The 21,206-nt window shown below is 43.1% G+C and overlaps 1 pseudogene; it reads left to right on the forward strand.

Moving 5' to 3' along the window:
- The first annotated feature begins 623 nt into the window (after positions 1-623).
- Positions 624-8,237, forward strand: LOC101005465 (annotated as a pseudogene).
- The last annotated feature ends 12,969 nt before the right edge of the window (positions 8,238-21,206 follow it).

Here is a 21,206-nt window from a genome sequence, read left to right on the forward strand (position 1 = left end):
TGGGATTACAGGCGCGCACCACCAAGCCTGGCTTATTTTGTACTTTTAGTAAAGATGGGGTTTCACCACGTTGGCCAGGCTGGTTTCGAACTCCTAACCTCAAGTGATCCACCCACCTTGGCCTCCCGAAGTGCTGGGATTACAGATGTGAGCCACCGCGCCTGGCCCTAGTGACTGTGTTCTGTGTCTGCAGTCCTCTTTCTGAAAAATAATCCCTGATGTTGCTCATAGTCCGAGTCCTTCAGAAATGCTGCAACAACCCCACCCCAAGGAAGGGACTCATCTGCTGACGGGATTGCACCCACATCAATTCTCGTGTCATATTTGATTAATTTCGTATCTAGCTTCATTACATCTCATCCCTCACTTCAAAGGTGTCCTTCATAGGGGACACTGGAGGAAGCAGAGAGGGGAGACCGAGCAATGGACATCCTGCTGCGAAGAGTTCATGGGCACCCCAAACAGTAGCAACGGAGATTTAACGCTCTCAGAGCTCCCCCCGCCGCCGCCCGCGAGATGAGCTGTCTGCTGGTTCTATAGTGTTTCCCAAGCTTGAGTCACGGTGCCCCAGCCACCATGAGACAGCCACTTTACACACCATTAATCAGCAGAATGGCTGGCAAATGCTGACCCACTTAGCAGTGATACCCAAGCAGGTGACGGCTACTGGAGCCGACAGCATCTGGCCGGAGGGCACACATCTCCAGGCAGGCCGTCTGGAGCTCTCTGAGTTCTTTGTGGGTTACTGTGAAGCTAAAGGTGAGACATCCAGCTTCTTGGCCAAGAGTTGCTTAAATGGGTCAGGGCAGGATTTAACTCTGGCACACCTGAGTTCTGGGCCCTTTCTCACCAGGGCTGATGACATCTCCTTCCCATTCTTCCCCTTCTACCCACGTCCTACCACATCTTGGAACTCTGAGGATTCATCTAATATTTATTGAATTCAATTCAATAATTTGTTGAGTGGTGTAGCAGAAACCTCTGCTGTTTACGTTATGTCTGTCCTGTTGGCCCACTTCTAATTTCAGTTGAAGCTGTGTGCATGTGGCATGTGCAACCACAGCTGTGGCTATGGATGGAGGCTGAGCCTGGATCCTGGCCTCAGACCGTGTTGTAGTCGTGGTCACAGACTGAGCCCTCATTTTGGTCACAGGCTGAGCTCTGATCACAGCCACGGACTGAGCCTTCCTCCTGGTCACAGAGAGAGCCTTGATTCTGGTCACAGACTGAGCTCTACAGACTAAGCTCTGATCATAAGAGAACACAGTGAGAAAGAGATTGAGGATGGCTCAGCTCAGGCCACCCTCACTTCCGCAGTCGCAGGTGGGAGCCATGCCCTCTCAGTGGGATATGAGGAGTGGGGACATCAGAGTAAAGGCATCCTGCATCTGAACAAAGACGGTGCCAATTATGGCAGCTTGCATTCTCAGGTTCTTAACTTGGAAAAAGCCACTGTGGTTTCAGGCACAGACTAATGAGGTTTTCAGAGCTGTGTCTTATTTCCTTTAGCGCATAGAGGTTATTGTGTTTTGCAGGAAAATTAACTGGCAATTAAATTTCTGAAAAAGTGTTTGAAACTCCTACAAGCGGTGCCTCATTGTTTTGCAAGATTGGGTACACAATGTAATAATTTCATCTGCAAATTAATTTTCTCTCACTCACAGCTTCTGATGTAACTGCAATGTCATCCATTTAGTCATTCATTCATCCCTCGATTCAGTGCACATTTACTACGAACCTCATGTTGAACCTGGCACCGTGGGGAGGGCAGAGGTGGGTCACTGCTTCCCAGGCAGCTCCCTGTCTAGAAGGAAGGCAGGATTTTCTCAGAAATAAAGGTCACAGGAGGCAGACTGTGATCATTCCATTAGAAGGAGATTTATAGTGATTTGGACTTTCAGATTTAGGAGGAGGGGGAGGTAGCTCCTGACTTTGTCTCAGTGAAGAAAGAATAGAAAGCAAGCTGAAAGTAGCCAGGTGCAGCGGCTCATGCCTGTAATCCCAGCACTTTGGGAGGCTGAGGCAGGTGGATCATGAGGTCAAGAGATCAAGACCATTGTGGCTGACAGGGTGAAACCCCGACTCTACTAAAAAAACAAAAATTAGCTGGGCATGGTGGCACGCGTCTGTAGTCCCAGCTACTCAGGAGGCTGAGGCAGGAGAATCGCTTGAACCTGTGAGGTAGAGATTGCAGTGATCCAAGATCGCACCACTGCACTCCAGCCTGGCGACAGAGAGAGAGACAGAGGAAAAAAAAAAAAAAAAAGAAAGCTGAAAGTAATAGTAACTGACATTGACTGGACACCTGCTGTAGGCCAGACTCTGTGGCAGGTGCTTTGCATCTGGGATCTCATTCAATCCTTAGGCCAGTCCTATGAGGTAGTGTTATCACCCTCTTTACAGATGAGGAAACTGAGGCTCAGACAGGTTGGATGATTTGCTTGAGATCAAGTACCCAGCAAGTGTTGGAGTCTGTTTTGGAACTCACAGCTGTCTGATTAAAACATTTCCCACTAAACATGCTAAATTCTCTAAGGATGACTTCTTTGCCAAGGGGTTTGTAGCCTTCCTGCTTCCCATCGGCACAAATGAAGGAGCTGGAAAAGGTCTAGATGGGAGTTCTGCCAAGGCCAGAATGACATCAAATGTGCTTTGAAGAAGAGAGTGGCTGGGACTGCAGGAGAGATGGCTACGTGGTCACTTACTGAATATCTACTATGTGTTTACGTAGTGCTTTCCATACGTTTTCTCATTTAATCCTCACATACAGTCTTCAGGGTAGGCATTATCAGCTGCATCATTTTTGTTGTTGTTAAGGAAATGAAGACTTAGGGAAGCTAAATGATCTGTTCATGGTCACACAACTGGTAAATGATGGAGCTGTGATTCATGCTCAGGTCTGTCTGATTCTGAAGTCTGACTTCTTTTCTTTGCTTTACTTTGCTTTGCTTTGCTTTCTTTCTTTTTTTTTTTTTTTTGAGATGGAGTTTTTCTGTTGTCGCCCAGGCTGGAGTGCAATGGCATGGTCTTGGCTCACTGCAACCTCTGCCTCCCGGGTTCAAGCAATTCTCCTGCCTCAGCCTCCCAAGTAGCTGGGGTTACAGGCACGTGCCACCACGCCTGGCTAATTTTTGTATTTTTAGTAGAGACGTGGTTTCATCCGGTTGGCAGGCTGGTCTTGAACTCCTGACCTCAGGTGATCCACCTGCCTTGGCTTCCCAAAGTGCTGGGATTACAGGTGTGAGCCACCAGGCCCAGCCCTGACACTTTTCATCTTACTTTGCTGCTTCTTCTGTGGTGTGGTGTATACCTAGTCTTGGAGCATGATGGACTGTTACAAGGTGCCCGTTGTAGGTTGTTCTTAGGAGTTTGTTTCTGAGGATTAGGCATCAGGAAGAAGGGATGACGTCCTCAGGCTCCAGCCCTAATTCTGACTCCTGTCCCCAGCTGGATCCTTAACCAGAGCCAATCGTCTCATCCACCTTTTCTTAAGAGGCCTAATCTATCCCATGGCAATTACTAACACCTGTACATAGATTACATGCTAATCCTACCTGGGCCCTTCCCCTGAGCTGCAGACCTTTACCTGTTCACCTCCCAGACAACTCTTTCCAGATGACCCTGCGAATGTGAACCCAGCACGGCCAGATGAAATCATCACTTTCTTCTGCCCTTCCTAATGGTCCCCATTTCTGTGAACAGCACCCTCTAAGAGCCTTTCTTTTCAAATCCTTTCCTCTCTCAGGCATGTAAGTAACAACTTGGTGACTGCATCCTGTCTTTCCTTCCAATGGTTCCCTTACTCCACTCCCACACCACTGCCTTGGTTCAGGCCTCATGCCTCCTCTCAGATGGTTGCTTGCCTTTAGTGTTGCTCTGCCCAGCACCACACTGTAGCTGGAGTGGTGGTTGCAGGGGGCATGGGCTCTGAACCTGTGATGTGCTGTCACCCATGGCAAGCCCCTTAACCTTTCTGTGTCTCCTCCTCCCTGTAAGTGAAATGAAGATAACAGAACCTTCCTGGTCGGGTTTGTGTGAATTATATGACATGACACAGATACAGCATGTGGAAATGGATTTGGCTCATAATAGACACTCAATAACTATTAGCTAATGTGATTACTATTTAAGCAGAACAGATGACGTCTATTCTGCTCAAAGTCTTCTGATGGCTCCTCATTGCTTCTGGAATTAAATCCACGTTCCTTATAGGCCTTTGAATCTGGCTCTGACCATCTCTCTAGCACCATATCCTGATATCCTGGAGCTCATCCCTCACCCCCATCTCTACATCTTGTCTGCCCCAGTATTTTTTCTACCTTATTTTTGTACATATTTATGGTGTATGACATGATGTTTTGAAATATCTGTAAGTTGTGGAATTTCCCCCCTTTTAATTCCATCCATATGGATAGAAACTCGGGTTTCTAGGATGTAGCACAAGGAGTGGGGATCTGATGTCTTAGTTCAGTCTGCTATAACAGAATACTATAGACTGGGTGGCTTGAACAATGGGAATTTATTTCTTATAGTTTTGAAGTCTGGAAGGCTGAGACCAGGGTGCCAGCATGGTTGGGTTCTGGTGAGGGCCCTCTTCCTGGTTTACACATGGCTGAGTTCTCATGGTGTCCTCACATGGTAGATAGAGAGCACAGACAGGAAGGAAGCCCTCTTACATCTCTCCTTATGTGGGCATTAATCCCATCATGGGGGCTCTACCCTCAATGCCTAAACACCTCCCAAAGGCCCCATCCCCAATATCATCACATTGGTTTCAATATATGAATTATGTGAGTTTATAGTCTTAATCAAATTTGGGCATTTTGTGACCATTATTCCTTTAAATATTTTTTCTGTGCCCCCCCCCCCACCACCCAACTCTGCCTGTCTTTTTTCTTCTGGTGACTCCAGTTACATGTATATAAAGCCACCTGAAATTGTCCCATAGTTCACTAATGCTATCTTCATTTTTTTTCAGTTTTTTTCTTCTGTGTGTTTCATTTTTGATAGTTTCTATTACTATGTCTTCAAGTTCAATAATTTTTTCTTCTACAATGTCTAATCTGCCATTAATCCCATCCAATGTATTTTTCACTTCAACCATTATAGGTTTAATCTCTAAAAGGCCAAAGTCAAACTTTTAGAAAAAGGACTGGATCCTCATCTCTCATCTTATACAAAAATCAACTCGAGATGGATTAAGGGCTTACATCTAAGACCTGAAACCATAAAGATTTTAGAAGATAACATCAGAAAAACTCTTCTAGACATTGGCTTAGGCAAAGACTTCATGACCAATAACCGAAAAGCAAATGCAACAAAAACAAAGATACATAGATGGGGCTTAATTAAATTAAAAAGCTTCTGCACAGCAAAAGGAATAATCACCAGAGTTAACAGACAACCCACAGAGTGGGAGAAAATCTTCACAATCTATACATCTGGCAAAGGACTAACATTCAGAATCTACAATGAACTCAAACAAATCAGCAAGAAAAAAAAAAACAAACAATTGCATCAAAAAGTGGGCTAGGGACATGAATAGACAATTCTGAAAAGAAGATACACAAATGGCCAACAAGCATATGGAAAAATTCTCAACATCACTAATTATAATGGAAGTGCAAGTCAAAACCACAATGTGATACCACCTCACTCCTGCAAGAATGGCCATAATAAAAAAATTAAAAGTAATAGATGTTGGTGTGGATGTAGTGAAAAGGGAAGACTTTTACATTGTTGGTGGGAATGTAAACTAGTACAACGACTATGAAAAACAGTGTGGAGATTCCTTAAAGAACTGAAAGTAGATCCGCCATTTGATCCAGCCATCCCACTACTGGGTATCTACCCAGAGGAAAAAAAGTCATTATATGAAAAAGAAACTTGCACACACATGTTTATAGCGGCACAATTTGCAATTGCAAAAATGTGGAACCAACTCAAATGCCCATCAGTCAACAAGTGGATAAACAAACTGTGGTATATATATACAATGGAATACTACTTAGCCATAAAAAGGAATGAATTAATGGCATTCACAGCAACCTGAATGGAACTGGAGACTATTATTTTAAGTGAAGTAACTCAGGAATGGAAAACCAAACATTGTATGTTCTTACCGATATGTGGGAGCTAAGCTAGGAGGACACAAAGGCATAAGAATGATACATTGGACTTTGGAGACTCAGGGGAAAGGGTGGAGGGTGGTGAGGGACAAAAGACTACACACTGGGTACAGTGTACACTGCTTGGGTGATGGGTGCACCAAAATCTCAGAAATCACCACTAAATAACTTATTCATGTAACCAAACACCACTGGTTCCCCCAAAACCTATTGAAATAAAAAATTAAAAGTAAAAAAAAAATGTGTTTGAACCTAGTTATAATGATTTAAAAATTTGGGGACCAAAGCCGCAATTACTTTGGTACCAACCTAGTGCAACTCCACCTGGTGAGAGCAGAATATACATTCTCTTCAAACACACCATGTGGTCTTCCCGCAAACTTCCCTGATCCAACACGGCTTCGTGGCTGTGCAGCATCTCTGCAGTGTCACAGTGGCTACCGGAGGGCCAAGGCCTGTGCTGGGGATGTTGCGGCTGCGGCTGCGGCTGTGGTGCTTTTCCATTCAAGGACAATGAAGGCTACTGGTTCTGCTCCCTCTCTGTTCACAAAGTGGATCCCTGGAAGGATGCTCACTCCACCCTGCTGTCCAAGAAGACCAGCAACCTCTACAAGATCCAGTTTCACAGTGAGAAGCCCGAGTGCCCAGATGCCTATAGCAGGCACTGATGGAGGCAGCACTGCCCATGCTGCACCAGGATGAGGACCACCTCTGGTCCTCGTGGGCAACTGGAACATGTGCTGTGGGGAGCAGGACTAGGCACTGCACCTGTGGAGGTTCTCAGGTGGCTACCCAGCCCTCATGGGAGCAGGACTAGGCACTGCACCTGTGGAGGTTCTCAGGTGGCTACCCAGCCCTCGTGGACTGCATGACAAGGAGTACCTGGAGGTCCGGGAGTGCAGCCGGATGCTGTTGTCCAGGAGACACCAATTGCTCCTTGAGTTCAACTTCTGGAATGAGCCACAGCCCAGAGCGGGCTCCAACATCTTATGAGCTGAGGACCTGCAAACTCAAGCCAGGAACCATGATGGAGTAGGGGAACAACTGGGCTCCTGCCAGCAGGTGCCAGCAGCAAGTCCCAGCAGGAGAACCAGGAGGTGATGGTGGCTTCTCCCATATAGGAGAGCTCCGCCTTATGCATCATCTCTGGGCCGAGAAAGACCCATAGTCTTGGCAGGAGACCCACAGTGCTGCCTGCAGGAAGAGGGGCTGGGATGAAATGTCTATTAAACAGTTCTCCTGGTGCAACACATGGAGTCTTGGATCAGGGTCCTCTTGAAGACCTCACCTCTCCAGCCATGCTGCCAACACTTCTACCTTCTTCCCGTTCTCCCTCAGGGCAACCCTGGACAGAGGAGCACCCCAGTCCTGCTGTCATGGTTTTCTTTCGGCTCTGGGAGGAGTCTGAGGGTCTGTGCTTAGCTCAGACAACGGGGAACAGAAGGATGACAAATTCTGAGGACTTACAGCTCAGCTCAGCTCCTTCCTGCCTTCCCCTCCTCCCTCATTCCCCCTGCTGGAAGCAGTTCCTAATTTCTCTGAATGAAGCATAAAAATCTTCTAGGCCTGCTTACATCTTTTCCTAAGATTTCTCAGTCCCCAGCTATCACCACAGAAACCCTCGGTTTAGCTTAATTGCACAAAAGGAAGTATGTCTAGTGGTTAGAGGTGGAATGGGAGGGAAGGAGGTCAGGCCAGGCCAGGCCAGGTCCTCAGGAATTCCCTGATCTCCGCTGGGCCACTGCCACCCACTTGCTGTTCAGTCTAAGCCAAGTCCTTCCTGATGGGGAAAATCCTGGAACTGCTAAAAAAATCCCCCTCAAATCAGCAAGGTAAGGAAGATGCCCAGACATTCCACCCAAAAAGACAGGGAAAAAGGATGGGAACCAGGAAGGATTTAGGGGCAGGAGACAGACATGTAACAGAACCCAGAAGGCACAACTTGGAGAATTCAGAACTTGGGTTTGAACTGCAGAATTTGGAATTTGAAATACAGAATTGGAAGATAGAACAGAGATGACAGGCTGGGCGCGGTGGCTTACGCCTGTAATCCCAGCAATTTGGGAGGCTGAGGTGGGCGGATCACGAGGTCAGGAGTTTGAGACCAGCCTGGCCAACATGGTGAAACTCTGTCTCCACTAAAAACACAAAAATTAGCCGGGCGTGGTGGTGGGCGCCTGTAATCACAGCTACTCAGGAGGCTGAGGCAGGAGAATCACTTGAACCTGGGAGGCGGAGGTTGCAGTGAACTGAGATTTTGCCACTGCACTCCAGCCTGGGCAACATAGAGAGACTCTGTCTCAAACAAACAAACAAACAAAACAAACAAAAAAACAAAAAAAACCAGAGGTGACAGAAAACCATTTGGGGAAGGATTCCTAATACTAGACAGATGGAGAGTTACTTGTCTGCTTTTCCCTACAGGTTGCGGTTGAGGACATGAATGTGTAGTTCCAGTCCTTTGCAGGGAGTCTCTCCTGCCCTCCCTCCTTCCTGCAGGCAAAAGTATAGACCAGGGCGTGTGTTTCCTTCATCCCGATTCCTTCTCCCCTACTTGACATTCCGTCAGCTCAATCCTCATCCTCTAGGGCCACCAAGCGTGTGGACTGGGGGGTCTCCTCAGTGAAAACCATATTTACGAACCCTCGGGATAGCTTCATTATGCTCCTCTTCCGGGAAAGCTGATGCTGGGGTTGCTGATGGAACCAACTAAACATTTACTATAAAAACAAACAGAAAACAAGCACAGCATGTACTTTTGTCAAGATATGCCACACTCTGGCGTTTAAAACAAGACACAATAAATTTAAAGGGATTTGGTTCATGCCAAACGGACCCCAATGGATTAAATTTGACCCCAATGAATTAAATGATAAATCAATGACAAGAAGCTCTCTGAAAAAAAATCCTCAAATATTTAGGAACTAAATAGCATACGCTGCTGGTGGGACGTCAAATGGTACAAATACTTTGGAAAATAATTTGGCAATTTATTAATTCAACTCCTAGATATTTATCCAAGCAAAATGAAAGCATACATCTATACAAAGACTTGCACATAAATGTTCCTAGCAGCTTTATTGGTAATAGCAAAAAAAAAAAAAAACAAAAACAAAAACCAAACACCTGGTAATAGTCCAAATGCCCATCAACAGATGAACGGATACACACTGTGGTACATCCGTGTAATGGAATACTACTCAATAATAAAAAGGAATGAACTATTGATACAAGCAACAACAGGGATCAGTCTCACGTTGAGTAAAAGGAGAGAGACAAGAAAAATGCAAATATTTTAAAATCCATTCATAAAAAATTATAAGAAACAAAAGCTACTTGATAATGACAGAAAGTGGACCTGTAGTTGTCTGAAGAGAGGGGTGTCAGGGAGTGGCTGTAGGGAGAAATTATAAAGAGGCATGAGAAAACTTTTGGGATTGATGAATTTGTTGACATGTTGATTGTGGTGACAGTCTCCTGGGTGTGTACCGTACATACATATGTCAAATTATATATACCTTAAGTATGTGTGATTTACTGTATGTCAATTGCACCTCTAAAAACTGTCTAAAAATGTGATGGTTCTGCCGGGCGCGGTGACTCACACCTGTAATCCCTGCACTTTGGGAGGCTGAGGCAGGCGGATCATGAGGTCAGGAGATTGAGATCAGCCTGGCTAACACAGTGAAACCCCATCTCTACTAAAAATACAAAAAATTCACCAGGTGAGGTGGTGGGTGCCTGTAGTCCCAGCTACTTGGGAGGCTGAGGCAGGAGAATGGCATGAACCCAGGAGGTGGAGCTTGCAGTGAGCTGAGGTCGTGCCACTGCACTCCAGCCTGGCAGACAGAGCAAGACTCTGTCGCAAAAAAAAAAAAAAATAAATAAATAAATAAAATAAAAATAAAATGTGATGGATTTTTTTTATTGTGGTAAAATATATAAAACATAAAATTCACAATTTTAATCATTTTTGTTTAATTTTTAATTTTTAACTTTTATGGGTACATATATATATATATATATATATATTTTTTTTTTTTTTTTTTTGTGAGAGTCTCACTCTGTTGCTTAGGCTGGAGTTCAGTGGTACAGTCCTGGCTCACTACAACCTCTGCGTGCTGGGTTCAAGCAGTTCGCCTGCCTCAGCCTCCCAAGTAGCTGGGATTACAAGCTAGCTAAATTAGCTATCACACCTGGCTAGTTTTTGTATTTTTCCTAGAGCCAGGGTTTCACCATGTTGGCCAGGCTGGTCTCGAACTCCTGGCCTTAAGCAATCCACCCGCCTGGGCCTCCCAAAGTGTTGGGATTACAGGCGTGAGCCACCGCGCCTGGCCTACCTTGTATATTTACGGGCTACATGAAATACTTTGATATGGGCATACAATGCGTAATAATTACATCAGGATAAATAAGGGTACCCGTTATCTCAAGCATTTATCGTGTGTGTGTGTGTGTGTGTGTGTGTTAAAGATCCATTTTAACCATTTTAAAGGATATAGTTCAGTAGCATTAGCAGATTTATATAGTTGTGCAACCATCACCACTATCCATCTCCAGGACTTTTTTACCTTCCCATACTGAAACCTGGTCTGACAAAGGCTTTTGTCCTAAATAGTAATAGAAAGAGTTGGAATAGGCCAGGAGCAGTGGCTCACACCTGTAATCCCAGCACTTTAGGAGGTTGAGGTGGGTGGATCACAAGGTCAGAAGTTCAAGACCAGCCTGGCCAACATAGTGAAACCCCATCTCTACTAAAAATACAAAAATTGGCCTGGCATGGTGGCATGTGCCTGTAGTCCCAGCTACTCAGGAGGCTGAGCCAGGAGAATTGCTTGAACCCGGGAGGTGGAGGTTGTGGTGAGCCGAGATCTTGCAGTGAGCCGAGATTATGCCACTGGACTCCAGCTTGGGTGACAGAGCGAGACTCGGTCTCAAAAAAAAAAAAAAAAAGTTGGAATAGAAGAAGTCTGGGACATATGGTTTAGATACTAAAAAAAAAAAACATTTCCAGGACATTTTAAAGGTATTTGGAATCAGGGCTGTTGCTCCTGGAGGAGTAGGTTCCCAGGGAGACTGGGACACAGAAAAGAAGGGACTTGGACTCCCGTCTATTGGGTACTCAGCTCACACCCCCGAGGAAGTCTGTATGACATTTACATGTTACTCTGCTCAAACAGGGTTTCTGTGCCTCCTGGAAATTTAGGTAAGCTTGGTTCAACCCTCCCAAGTTGAAGCCTGTGAAAGCTCAGGGTCTTCCTCATGACCCTGGAGAATTTCTGATGGCCTAATTCTTCAGTCTGTTCTCGTCAGCATTGGAGGGCGCAGCCTCCTGCCATCTTGGATAAAAACCCAGTCTGCAGTGGCTCCACTAAGGTTGCTCCCAACAGATGATTCATAGGTGTGGGCGACTTGCTCAAGATTTGAGGGGTCTCGCCAGGCTCCCCAGAATCTTTATCCATTTCACTGTTCTTCTCTTCTTCCTCTCTCTTTTCCTCTCTCTTCCTCTCTTTTTCAGGATCAACAGGCCTCTTTCCAGCATCTGAAGCTCATATGAGCTTACTGTGTGGACCCACTCAGAACCCCAGAGTTGGAATAAAGATTATTTTAAACTGAAGATATTTGAGGTTCAACAGATGCAGAGAAAAGCCTCCTCAGAGCTTCCCTTGTCTGACTAAAAGCAGCAACTTCTGGTAAATGAAGCTACTATAGATCCCTTCTCTGGGGGAGTTTCATGGCCCTGAGGAAGATGGAAAGAATACCTCTATTTGTATGGAAAAACATCATCATACACCTAAAAAAATGTCCTGTTATCCTGAAAAAAATGTATATCCTAAAGAAGCCCATTTGTACTTCCCATAGGAGCCTTTTCTCCCTCCTCCCTTTCCCCCACTAAGTTAGGTATTTAAGCCCCAAGTTCTAATCACAATTTTGAGTTACTCATCACTGAACACTCAGGCTTGCATAAACTCTTCTCTTGCTAATGTGTCTTTTGTCAACTTAATTTACAGAACCCCAATCACAGAACCTAAAAGTATAGAGGAGAAGTTTACCTCCCCTACATTATTGATCTTCTGCCTCCATCTGTAGTCTCAGCTTCTAACCCAGGTAAGATGATCTGGGAATCGTCCCCACAAAGGCATGTTTCCTAAGCCTACTGGTAATTATGAGAGAAGAAAAATTTTCCTTCTAGCTGCACAGGTATAAAATGGATGGGTTGGGATAAACCCATATTACTCAAAGAAATATTTGCATTTTTAGGCCAACCACTATCCACAGAATCTCCGGGCTTAAGAAAAACTATTCCTTAGGGAGAGCACAGGGAGGAAATTGCAAAGCGTTTGTCAAAATATTTGGCCACCAAAAAATTCCTGCTTGCTTCGCAGAGACAGATGTGTGAATGCCACAGCACTCTCTGCTCTGTGTTTTATGATCCTCCCCAAAATAACAGACTCTGTTGGATTTGCACTGGTGATTTGAGAATAAGAAACTTTAAAAACAACGAGACAACCAGTTCAGGAGAGCAGATATTGTATATGCAGCAGCCTCCCCCTCCTGCCCTCACTGCTGAGAAGTGACAGAAATAATTATTGTAACAAGTTCTCATTACCATGCTGGGAAGGAAGAAGAGAGGCAGTTGATGGACAGTAATTATGAGAAGCTCCTTAGATGGAGCAAGGAAACTGCAGTCAAAAATCATCTATAGGAGAGGAAGAATGCAAAAGACGGGCAAGGGGGCAAAGGCATGGCAGGCCTGGAGATTGTCATTCCAGGACGAGATGGGATCCTGATGCTCCTGAAGGAGCAATAGATGGGAGATGTTGCTCCTTTATCAGGTGGAAAACAATGAAGTGTCTTGTTTTAAGAGGTAGCAAGCTCGGGCGCAGTGGCTCACGCCTGTAATCCTAGCACTTTGGGAAGCTGAGGTGGGCCGATCACAAGGTCAGGAGCCGAGATCGTGTCGTGCCACTGCACTCTAGCCTGGGCGACAGAGCAAGGCTCTGTCTCAAAAAAAAAAAAAAAAAAAAAAAAGAGGGAGCAGTAGGTGTGGTTTTCCGGATCAGAGAGGCAGGCTAGGATCTGGGGTGGCTGACAACTCCCAGCAAAACCAGACAGCCCATGTGCCCAGAAGGTTAGTTAACGCCCCTCTCTCCTACATGTCTCACATCTCTGCCATAATCAAGAGAGAGGCTGAGGTAGGTGTCTGCCTGGGTAGCACATTCAACCCCTTCCTATATTCAGGCTAGTGTACATCAGTGTAACTTCTGCAGCCTGGTGCACAGAGACTTTTACAAACAAAAGCTGGAAGCCATAATTCTCAGGAAACTAACAAAGGAAAAGAAAACCAAATACCGCATGTTCTCACTCATAAGTGGGAGTTGAACAATGAGAACACATGGACACAGGGAGGGAAATATCACACACCAGGGCCTGTTGGCGGGCGGGGGGCAAGGGGAGTGAGAGCATCAGGTCAAATTCCTAATGCAGGCAGGGCTTAAAGCCTGGGTGATGGATTGAGAGGTGCGGCAAACCACCACAGCACATGTATACCCATGTAACAAACCTACACGTTCTGCACATGTATCCCAGAACTTAAAGTAAAAAAAAAACGAGATCAGAAGAGATTGCCCTAAGAATCAGTCTGCAATCCCCATGTTCATATCAGCATTATCCTCAATAGCAAAAAGGCAGAAGCAGCCCAAGTGTCCATTGATGGATGAGTGGATAAATAAAATGCCACATTCATCCAGGAGAATGTTACAGAAGAATGTTCAGCCTTAAAAGGGAAGAAAATCCTATCACATGGAGGAACTTGAAGAAGATATTATGCTATGTGAAATACATCAGTCACAAAAGGACACATACTCTATACTTCTATTTATGTAAGTGACCTAGAGTGGTCAAAATGATAGAAAGTTGAAAGGTGAGTTCTAGAGCCTAGGTGGAGGGGAAAACGGGGAGTTGGTGTTTAATGAAAACAGATTCAGTTTGAAAGGATGAAAAAGTTCTGGAGATGGATGGTGATGATGGTTGCAACCATGTGAACATACTTAATGCCACTGAACTGTACTCTTAAAATAATTAAGGTGGTAATTTTGTGTTATGTGTGCTTTTTTTAAATTATGTGTGCATAATTAAAATAAAGAATCAACTTGATATCTTGGAAATAAAAAAAAAATCATGATTGAGGCTGAAAAAATAGAAAGTTGAGCAGATTGGCCTCAGCTGAAGTGTAAATTAGTAACCTAGAAGACTGAACTGAAAACTTTAGAATACAACACTGAACCAACCAAGAGAAGCATAGGAAAAAAAGACTGATGCACGCAGCATAAATTAAGAATTTCTAACATTCCTATAATAAAAACGTCAGAAGAATTCTGAAGGATTATTAGTATTACTTAGGATAGTAGGATGCAAAAAGTGGTGGCTTAACAAGATACAGATGACTTATCTACCAAAGAAAAGTACAGAGGAGAGGAGACCTGGCGTATGACTCCACAAGCATCATCGAAGACCCTGATTCCTGTGTTCCTGCTTTGCCAGCCCAGCACATGGGCTCTTCAAGCTCACCTAATGGCTAAAAACAGCTGCCGGAGCTCCAGCCACTCCATTTGCGTTGCAGGCAGGGAAAAAGAGAAAAGCCAGACCTGCCCAGTTAACTCAAACCCCTTTAAGCAGGCTTCCCAGAGTTCTACAAAACGCCTTTGCTTAGATCTCATTGTCTAGAATTAAAACACATGGCCACAGTGAGCTTCAAAGTAGACATTCTTCATGACGATATGTCTTGTTAAAATCAGTATTCTGTTTCTAAGAAGAAAGGAGAGAATGGCTATTGGGGAAGCCAGTAGTAGTAACTAGCCACCCCACCCCACCCCACCCCAAATAGAGAGAACAAAGAGTGGACAAATTCAAAATAAGGATAGAAGTAAAAAAAAAATCCCAGAATAGAAGAAAAATATGAGTCCTCAGACTGAAAAGGTCCACTGAGTACTAAAATGGGATGAATGCAAGAAGACCATTGGACACATTGTAGTGAAATTTCACAACACCAAAGCTCAAGAAAAATCATAAAGGCTTCCAAAGAGTAAGAAACAACCAACAATTCTCTATAAAGAAAAGAGAATGGGCTGGGCGCAGCGGCTCATGCCTGTAATCCCAGCATTTTGGAAGGCCGAGGTGGGTGGATCACTTGAGGTCAGAAGTTCAAGACCAGCCTGGCCAACATGGTGAAACCCCGTCTCTACTAAAAATACAAAAATTAGCCAGACAAGGTGGCACACGCCTGTAATCCCAGCTACTCAGGAGGCTGAGGCAGGAGAATTGCTTGAGTCTGGGAAATGGAGGTTGCAGTGAGCCGAGATCACACCACTGTACTCCAGTCTGGCTGACAGAGCGAGACTCTGTCTCAAAACAAACAAACAAACAAACAAACAAAAAAACTAAGGAGGTGGTGGTGATGAATGTGACACAAGAAGGCTGAGGGAAATAAATGGGTGTTGATTTTGCTCTTGTTTGGGCAAAGATTATAGATACTGACTTGAGTTTGGATACTGTTAGCAAAACATAATGTTGGCCTGGGCAAACACAGTGAGACCCTCATCTCCACAAAAAATTAAAGAAGTAATTGGCATCGTGGCACACTCCTGTAGTCTCAGCTATTCTGGAGTCTGAGGCAGGAGGATTGCTTGAGCCCGAGAGTTTGAGGCTGCAGTGAGCTATAACAAGAAGAAGAAATTAAAAAAAAAAAAAGAAATAAAAGAAAAATACAAGTTTAAGTAGAAGTGTTACAAAGCTAAGACTAAACATTGGGAGAATAAATACAGTATGTAAATTTCAAACTTAGAAGAAAAATGAAAGCAGGTTTGAGCAACTCAAACAAAGCCAGAAAGGGAAAAACAAGAACAGCGAGAAAGCATGAAAGACACAAAATCACTTGGCGGGTGTAAGTCCAAGTAACAATAATAACGTGTTAAATTTACTTATTAAAAGACAGAGACTCTAAGTTGAGTAAAAAACCCAATATCCGGATATATGTGATTTGTACAAGAAACTCTTAAAACAAAATGACATAGGAATGTTGAAAATAAAGGGGTGACGCTGAGCACGGTGGCTCACACCTGTAATCTCAGCACTTTGGGAGGCTGAGGCAGGCGGATCACGAGGTCAGGAGTTTGAGATCAGCTTGGCCAACATAGTGAAACCCCATCTCTACTAAAAATGCAAAAAATTAGCCATGTATGGTGGTGCACGCCTATAATCCCAGCCACTCAGGAGGCTGAGGCAGGAGAATCTCTTGAACCCAGGAGGCTGAGGTTGCAGTGAGCGGAGATCACACCATTGCATTCCAGCCTGGGCAATGAAGAAAAAAGTTTTCTTTTTTTGGTCTTAAAAAAAAAGAAGAAAACAAATGGGTGAAAAACAGAAACAAATATTAACAAATAAATCTAGAATAGCAATATTAACACCAAGCAGAATGGAATGTAGGGTGAAAAGCATTATAAGGGGCAAACTGAAGCACTGTTTATAGGTAAAAAGGAATAATCCATCAATTAATGATCACAGTTATGAACCATTGTGTGCCAACAGCATAGAGATGGAGATATTAAAGCAAAACCGGATAGAAATACACGGAGAAATGCACGAAGCTGCAAGCACACATAAAGTTAAAACAGAAATGAAAGGAAAAATAGACAAAGCCTTATTCTTCACTCATAAATTGGCACATTAAATAGATGAAAATAATTAAGAAAAAAGGTAATTTGAATAAAAACGTTTGATTCTGTAGTTTCGTACCTAAGAGAGAATATAGTTTTCAACTACATTACTTGTAATTATGTTTTAGATTAAAAATCAGCCCAAGTTGGGCCACAAAGGAAATGACAGTAGGTTCTAAAAGGCAGAAACAAGCCACTTTCATATGGCGAATTCAAACAGGCCATTTTCATACGCAAAATGCAATAGAATTAGATATTCGCAACAAAAAGATAACTGAAGAACCTTATTACTTGAAAGGTTTAGAAAACCACATGTGCGTTTCTAACGACTCTTGGGTTAAAGAAGAAATCAAAATGTATGAAAATTAAAATCTCTTTATATATTGATTAAAAAAAAACATTAAGGAGCAAACTCTGTGTTATAGATAAAATGGTATTCTGAGGAAAATCTGTAACCATAAATGCTTTTATAAAAATAAAAGAGAGCTTAGAATCAAGTGTCTTTCAGCCAAGAAGTAAAACAAAAGCACAAAAGAAAACTCCATTCCCTATTTAAAATGTCTCTTCGAACTAGATGGAGTAGAAAACGTGCTGCATTTGGTAATGGGTATTTACCTGAGACCTAGGAAACATCACACTGAATGTTTCTGAGGTTCTTAGCACATACGGAACAGGATGCAGATGCTGCCTATTGCCTCTCCTACTCAATGCTGGGGTTGAGCTGCTGGTCCAGGGGTCCTCAAAGCACTTTGTCTGTTGGGATCATGTGGGAGTCCTAAAATAACACCATTATGCCTGCATCCCATCCCAGTGCACCTGAGTCAGAATTCCTGGGGGTGGGGCTCAGGCACTGGTATTTTACAAAGCTCTCTAGGTGATAGGTTTAAAAACAATCCTCTAGCCTACGAAATGAGATAAAGAAAATAAGTGAAAGTCGTAGATACCAGAAAGAAAGACAGAAAACGGTATGATTATTTACCTAGAATATGGAAGAGAATCAACTGGAAAACTGGCAAAATCAATGAGAGTTCAGAAGATGATAGAACACAAACTCAATATAAAAAATCAATAGATTTCCTATAGGTTATCAGTAATAAATCAGAAAAGGTGATAAAAATTCCAAATTATAATGGAAATAGCGACAACAAAATATAAAATACTAAAAGAAACGCGAAAGACCTTTATCAAGGGAATTCTGTTTAACAAAAGATGTCAAAAACAACCTGAATAAATGGAGAGATTATACCATCTACATAGATAGGAACACTCAACTGTAAAGAAGCCAATTTACTCTAAATTATCTATAATCCCAATAAAAGTGTCACCAAAATTCCTCATGAAACTTCATAAACAAATTCCAGAATTTATACAAAGGAACAGATGTGTAAGAACAACTAAGATAAATTTGAAACAGGACATTAATGATGTCTAGTATCTTCTCCTTTAGACCAGCCACTCCCAACCTTTTTGGCACCAGGAACCAGTTTTGTGGAAGACAATTTTTCCATGGACAGGGTTGGGGAGTTGGTTTCGGGATGAAAGTGTTCCACTTCCGATCATCAGGCATTAGTGAGATTCTCGTAAGGAGCTCACAACTTAGATCCTTCCCATAGGCAGTTCACAGTAGGGTTTGGGCTCCTGTGAGAATGTAATGCCCAGCTGATCTGACAGGAGGCGAAGCTCAGGTGGCAATGTGCGCTAGTCTGCTGCTCACCTCCAGCTGTGTGGACCGGTTTCTAACAGGCCACAGACAGGTACTGGTTTATGGCCTGAGGGTCAGGGACCCCTGCTTTAAACATCAAAATATATGGCATTAACAATCAAACAGTGTGGTATTGGTGCAGGAAAAAAAAAAAAATAGATAAATGAACCAGAATATAAGGAAACCAGCAAAAGATCATACATGAGAATTCAATATATGATGAAGGTGGCATTTGAAATTAGCAGGGGTAGGATGGATATGTCAATTTAGACTAGCTGTAGCTGAACATGACAGAAAACTCAGACCAATGGCTCAAATAAGAGGAAACCTTATTATCGATCCTTCGCATAGAGGAGAGCTGGAGGTCACCAGTCCTTCACACGTATGGCAGCTCCATGACCACTAGGAACCCGAGTTCCATCTATTGTCTGCCCCATCATCCTTAGCGCAGTGATTTCATTTTCAAGGTTGCTTGTGACTAAAGATGCTTCTGGAGCTCCGGCCATCGCATCTACATTCCATGTGGGAAGAAGAAATAAAGCAGAGAAAATCAAAAGGCATGATTCTTTGCCTTCTTAGCCTTTCTGGGAGTTCTACTTAATGACTTGTGCTTATGTGATATTGGCCTACCCTTATTTGCATTGAAAGCCAAAAAAAAATTTTTTTTTTTTTAGCTGGGTACATTGCTACCCCCAAATACTAAAGTATATTATACCAGGAAAGAAAAAAGGCAAATGGATTTTGGGCAGGCAACTAGCAGACTGTCCAGTCTGTGTGGTGTGCAGCAGGTTCTTCCTCAGGTCGCCTGCTGCTTCTCATGAACGAGTGACCTATATCAATTTCAAGTCAATTGATCTTCCCTACGAACACCCAGTGAACCATGGTAGCGAAGAAAAAACATAGATATACACAAAATGTGGCACCACAAAAGGGGAGAAAGGGAATCACATAGAAGTTACTATTATACAGTAATTATGACGTCTCTGGGCAGAAATGGTAAAGATTCCTTATTTTGAGAGTGAGGGAAATGTTTTGGTTACCCAACCTGGCAGTGCCTGGCTCTATACTCTAGGAGAGGGTTGCCATATTAGGCAAATAAAAATAAGGTCACCTAGTTAAATGTGAATTTCAGATAAGTGACAAATAATTGCTTTAGTATAGGATGTTCCAGTATTGTATAATATACTCAAACCAGTTTGTGTGTGTATATATATATATACACACACACACACACACACACACACACACACACACACATATAAATACAATTTTGGAAGTATAGTCACCAAACTGAGATTCGTGATATCTTCGGGGAAAGAACTTGAAATAAAAAGTGATGGTCAAGGGAAGTTTGCTTTACTTTATCTGTGATGCTCAAACTTTGTATTTGTACACTGATAATTATGCCTGTTTACGTGTATTAGGAAGACATAAAAAAATGTAAGAGGTAAACCAAGGTCTTGGTGCTGAGGCTACAGACCAATGAATGACATTATGGCTCACATGGCCTCTGGAGTCAGGATCAGTAGACCTGGACTTCTGACCACCACTGAGCAGCCGCACCTGCTCTCTGAGACTCTCCTTTCACATTGACAAAAAAAGAGGTGGGCGATGATACCTACTGAAGAGTTGTTGAGAATATCCATAATGTAAACATAAGACAATTTATGGACAAATGCTTTGTAAATTCTATTGGAGCATACAAATTATGATATATAATTTATGATGTCTATTCCTATTATGTTGTATAATTTATTATACAGTCATATTGGAATGTGCCACTACATAAGTATAGAGTAACGTGTAACGTTTTGGAATATTGAGTATGAAACGTAGGCATGAAAGCAGAAGTGCCCCACCTAGGGCAGAAGATAAAGAAACATTAACCAACTTAATGCATGTGAGAATGCCAACTAAGTGCTTGGTATTTAAAAGTCTACTCTCTAAGGGACGAACTTGAATTTCTTTTTTTGTTTTTGTTTTTCTTAAAAAAAAAAAAAAGGGGATACAGGTGCAGAACATGCAGGTTTGTTAGGTAGGTATATGTGTGCCATGGTGGTTTGCTGCACCCATTGATCCATCCTTTAAGTTCCCTTCCCTCATCCCCGCCACCCCCCAACAGGCTGTGGTGTGTGTTGTTCTCCTCTCTGTGTCCGTGTGTTCTCAATGTTCAACTCCCACTTATGAGTGAGAAGATGAGGTATTTGGTTTCCTGTTCCTGTGTTAGTTTGCTGAGGATGAAGCTTTCCAGCTTCATCCATGTCCCTGCAAAGGACATGAGCTCATTCTTTTTTATGGCTGCATAGTATTCCGTGTGTATACGTACCACATTTTCTTTATCCAGCATATCGTTAATGGGCTTTCCGGTTGGCTTCATGTCTTTGCTATTGTAAATAGTGCTGCAATAAATATGTGTGTATGTGTCTTTATAGTAGAATGATTTATATCCCTTGGGATATATATCCAATAATGGGATGGCTGGGTCAAATAGTATTTCTGGTTCTAGATCCTTGAGGAATCTCCATACTGTCTTCCACAGTGGTTGAACTAATTTATATTCCCACCGACAGTGTAAAAGCGTTCCTATTTCTCCATATCCTTGCCAGTATCTATTGTCTCCTGACTTTAATAATCGCCATTCTGACTGGTGTGAGATGGTAT

Source organism: Papio anubis, chromosome 17 (assembly GCF_008728515.1).
Source record: "Papio anubis isolate 15944 chromosome 17, Panubis1.0, whole genome shotgun sequence".
Classification (NCBI taxonomy): domain Eukaryota; kingdom Metazoa; phylum Chordata; class Mammalia; order Primates; family Cercopithecidae; genus Papio; species Papio anubis.